Consider the following 4,704-nt stretch of genomic DNA (forward strand, 5'->3'; position numbering starts at 1 on the left):
GAGAAGGACTGAGGAGGAGAGAAAGAAAGGTAGAGGGAAAAGGACAGTGAGATGGAGAAATCAATAAAAAAAGAGATGAGGAGCCCTGCAGTGACATGGCGGAAGAAAAAAAGGATCAGGGAGCAGGACAGAGGGAAAGAGAGAGAAAATAATGAGCAGGGAGCAGAACAGATGGATCGGGAGAGAAATTGAATGAGAGGAATAAAGAAGCGGGAGGGAGAGAAAAAGATGGGGAACAAGCCAGAGGAACTGAGGGAAAAGAAGAGGGAGACAGATCAGGATAAAGAGATGGAGAAAGAAAAAACAGTGACGGACTGCAGGATGAGAAAAAGGGCCAGGGAGCAGGACAGAGGGGAATAACGGGGCAGTGAGCTGGACAGGGGGATATAGCGAGACAGGCAGTGGTACGGAGATATACAGACAAAAATCTTAGGGGGAGAATGGAGGACAGAATAAAAGAAAAGGGACAGGGAGCGGGGCAGAGATGGAGGAAGAAACATTCGAGGCAGAGAAAGAGGGACAGGTAAGACAACAGATAAAGGGAGAAAGAAGGGAGAAAGAAGGGAGAAAGAAGGGAGAAAGAAGGGAGAAAGAAGGGAGAAAGAAGGGAGAAAGAAGGGAGAAAGAAGGGAGAAAGAAGGGAGAAAGAAGGGAGAAAGAAGGGAGAAAGAAGGGAGAAAGAAGGGAGAAAGAAGGGAGAAAGAAGGGAGAAAGAAGGGAGAAAGAAGGGAGAAAGAAGGGAGAAAGGGAACAGCACAGAAGGTCACAGACAAAAAGAGAGGGATGGCAGAAAGAGAAAAAGAAGACAAGGGAAAAGGACTGAGGAGCAGAGAGAAAAAGGTACGGGGAAAAGGACAGAGAGGGAGAAAACAAAGACAGGCTAGAGGCAGAACAAAGAGAAAGATTGACAAGGACAGGGAGCAGGACAAAGGGATGGAGGAGGAAAAAAATAGTGATGGGGCAGTGAATAGGACAGAGGAAGAGAGAGAGAAAGAGCAAGAAGAGCAAGAGAAGGAGAATGACAGAAGGATGTAGAGAGAAAGACCAGGACACGTAAAAGGGGGGGCTGGGGGGGGACACACACCAGAAGGGTAGAAAGAAAAAGAGAGGGATGGGGAGCAAGACAGTGTGATAGGGAGAGACGGAGGGAGGGAGGGGGGGGGGGGGGGGGGATGCAAGGATACAGAAAAACAGAGGTACAGGGAAGAGGAAAGAACGACAGAGAGAAAGGGGAGGATGGGGAGCAGGAGAGAGAGACAGAGAACAAAAAATGCGATGGACGGAAGAACAGAAATACAGAGAATTCAAAAAATACTTCTAGGGAGCAGGAGAGAGGGATACAGCAAGAGGAAAAAATCAACAGGGAGAAGGACGGGTAACACACAGAAGGACACACACAGGGAGTGAGAGGGAGGGGACACAGAGCAGGACAGAGGGATGAAGAGAGACAAAAAAAAGGGACAGGTAGAAAAGCAGAGTAATCAAGAGAGGAAAAAAACCAGAAAGGGAACTGGACAGAGATGAGCAGCAGGACAGAGAGATGGAGAAAGAAAAAACAGGGACAAGGACAGAGAGAGAGAGAGGCAAAGAGAGGGACGGGGACCAGGACAGTGGGATATAAACAGGGAGGGACAGGGAGCACGGGACACAAGATTGCCGAGAGAAAGGTACAGGGAAGTGGAAAGAATGACAGAGGGAAAAACAGAGGGGCAGGGAGCAGGTCAGAGAAAGAAAAAGTCCTGCTGGGGAGCAGGACAGGAGCACAGAGCCGAAAGAGACGATGCAGACAGCAAAAACAACGACAGGCCACAGGACAGAGGGATTGACAGAGAAGTAAGGGACAGGGAGCAGGACAGAGGAATGGGAGGAAAAAATACCGATGAGCAACAGGACAAAGGGATGCAGAGGAAAAGGAGGAGGGAAAAGGAAGGAGGGAGACAGAGGGAAAGATGGGGATAGAGCGCGGGACACGAAGAGACCAAAAGCAGGGCAAGGAACAGGACAGAGGGACCGGGGATCAGGGGGAGGGACAGATGCAGCTTAAAACAAAGAGATGGAGAAGGGAAAAAGGAAACCGCTGAGGGGCTGCTGGACAGAGACGAAGGAAGAAAAAGCAGGGTCAGAGTAGGGAAGAGAGAAAGGAAAAAAGGGACAGCTGGCTGGACAGGGGGATATAACTAGAAACAATGAGACAGGCAGTGGGACAGAGCGATAAAGGCAGAATAACCAGGGAGAGGAAGGAGGACAGATGGACAGCGAGAGGAAAAAAGGGGCAGGGAACAGGACCAAGAGGTGGAGGAAGCAGCACTAGGGGCAGAGGGATAGAGAGAGGGAAATACAGGTTGGAGGAAGGACAGAGAGAGAAAGAGAGAAAGAGAGTGACAGAACTTGGACAGAGAGCAGGAGCAAGAAAAAACAGTGACAAGAAGCAGGCCAGAGGCAGGGGGGCAGGGGGAAGGAAGGACAGGAGGAAGGAGAGAGGGATACAGAAAACAAGTGAGGGACAGGGAGCGAGAAAATGGGATACAGAGGAAAAGAGAGGGATGGGGAGCAGGACATCGGGATAGAGAGCAAGCGAGAGCAACAGGGAGAATGACAGGGAGGTGAAGCCAGAGGAAAAACAGGGACCAAAAGCAGGACAGAGAAATGAAGAAAGAAAATACAGTGATGAGGAGCAAGACAGAGGGATGGAGAGACAATGAGGGATGCAAGGATAATGACAGAGAGGGAGGGAGGGAGGGAGGGAGGGAGGGACAGGGAACAGCACAGGCATATGGAGAAAGAAAGAGAGGGATGGGGAGCGGGGCAGAGAAATGAAGAAAGAAAATACAGTGATGAGGAGCAGGACAGAAGACTAGAAAGAGAAAAATAAGACAAGGGAGAAGACCGAGGAGCAGAGAGAGAAAGAAAGGTCGAAAGAAAAGGTCAGAGAGGTAGAGAAATCAAGAAAAATAGGGACGAGGAGCCCTGCAGAGAGAGCGAGCAAGAAAATGTCGGGTCGGTGAGAGGGACAGAGGGATAGAGAGATTGCGGGGTCAGGAAAGGAAGAAGAAAGAAGGGTTAAAGACGGTAACAGGGCACAGGACACAGACAGAGAGAGAAAAAGGACAGGGACCAGGACAAAGGGAAAATTGAGAAATAAAGAAATAAAGAAATAAAAATCACAGCAGCGTGGGAAAGAGGGGGGGCCAGGGGAGGGGCAGGGAGGGCCCAGGACTCACCGCAGCGCTCGCTCTCGGCGCTGCCAGGAGAATTTGCCAGTTCGGACGCTTCTTTCTCCTTCCCTCCTCCCTTCCTCTTCTGTAACTCTGGTCGCTTGGCTGTCCTCCACCTAAGAGAATACATGGGTGTCTTACAGCTCTCACAAGATGAGGCTTCCTAGACATGTAGCCTCGCTCGCTCACGCACTACGCGGCCGTACCATGCTGCTGGTGACGCATACAGACCCTGCGGTGCATGTGGGCAGCCTGACCTGCTGCGGACTACAAAGAAGGATCCTTCCTCACCCGGAGAGGCAGGCTGTCTCTTGCCTGCAGCGGGAGGCAGCTGCCACCTGGATGTCCTTCAGTTTCTTCTTCTTAACCTTTCTCTGGCCTCTCCAGCTTCAGCTGCGGCAGCTCCTGTCCACAGCCAGTAAACGCTCCGCCTGTCCCTTTTCGCCCCCACGCCGCGAGGAAAGCGAGGCCGGGCAGACAACCCACGCAAGCCTGAGGCAGGTGCAGTCAACGGCATCCCCAAGGGAGGAATGGAAAACTGCGTCCTCAGCACGGCCTCTGGGAGAGGGAAAGAAGAAGCAGCACCCGTTATTACCGTAGATGGCCCCTGGCCAGACCCCCTGCTTCCGCAGGGGCTTCTGGAGATGCCGCTCTTTCCTCGCGCTGGTAATGGCACCCGCGTTAAGGGAGAATCACGCACATTCGAGGGCCAGCTTGCGGCCTTCACTACAGGGCTTGGGGGCGGCCTGGGGCTATGGGACAGGCTTCAGGGGAAGTGCTGGAGCTGGGGGCAGCTACACAGAGCGAGCGGGGCTGGGGGAGGCTCAGAGGGAGCTCTGGTGAGTTGGGCAGGTGCCCTGCGCCTGGGAGGGTGTCCACCTCCTTCCCCTCTTCCCTTCTGTCAGCTCTCGGGTAAGTCCCTGGGGCTGACCTGACCCGGCTCGCCTGCAGTGGATCGGGAGCCTGCCGCAGCAGGCGGTTTGAAGCTTCCCGTCCCGCCACCCTCGGGCAGCCATCGGGCAAGAGACATCCGCCGAAGGGGCTCACTCACCTCACCGGTTGCCAGCGCGCCGCCATGCTGCTGCCGGGCAGTGCGCATGAGCAGGACGCCGACGGCGCGCCGGAGGGATCAGAGCCGGCGTGCGATCGCCGGGCTGCAGTACCGCATTTCGGCCACCAGGGGCAGCAGGGAAGGCGGCGGCGGCGCTGCTGCGTACCTGGGCAGTGGCGGCGCTGCAGTACCGGGCTGCGGCCACCAGGCGGCAGCAGCAGGGAGAACCCGCCGGGCGGCGCGTGCCCGGGGGCGGCACCGGCGCTGCAGTTCCGCGCTTTGTGCGCCGAGCGGCCGCCGACACTACGCACATGGGGCGGCAGCAGCGTTTCCTTACCGGGAGGCAGCAACGAGCGCGGCGGCACGCCTCACGAGCACCGCAGCGTCGCATCGCCGTTACCGGCGGACGGCAACGTGGAGCGCGGTGGCGCCTCTGCC

The 4,704-nt window shown here is 55.1% G+C and overlaps 1 long non-coding RNA gene across 1 annotated transcript; it reads right to left on the reverse strand.

The window, feature by feature from the left end:
• Positions 1-3,171: 3,171 nt before the first annotated feature.
• On the reverse strand, positions 3,172-4,310 carry LOC143162743 (uncharacterized). The gene is made up of 3 exons (XR_012995788.1): positions 4,267-4,310; positions 3,584-3,773; positions 3,172-3,331 (listed from the first exon to the last, which is right to left on the reverse strand). It is a non-coding gene; the product is annotated as an uncharacterized LOC143162743 (long non-coding RNA).
• Positions 4,311-4,704: the final 394 nt, after the last annotated feature.

Source organism: Aptenodytes patagonicus, chromosome 7, assembly GCF_965638725.1.
Source record: "Aptenodytes patagonicus chromosome 7, bAptPat1.pri.cur, whole genome shotgun sequence".
NCBI classification, from domain to species: Eukaryota; Metazoa; Chordata; class Aves; order Sphenisciformes; family Spheniscidae; genus Aptenodytes; species Aptenodytes patagonicus.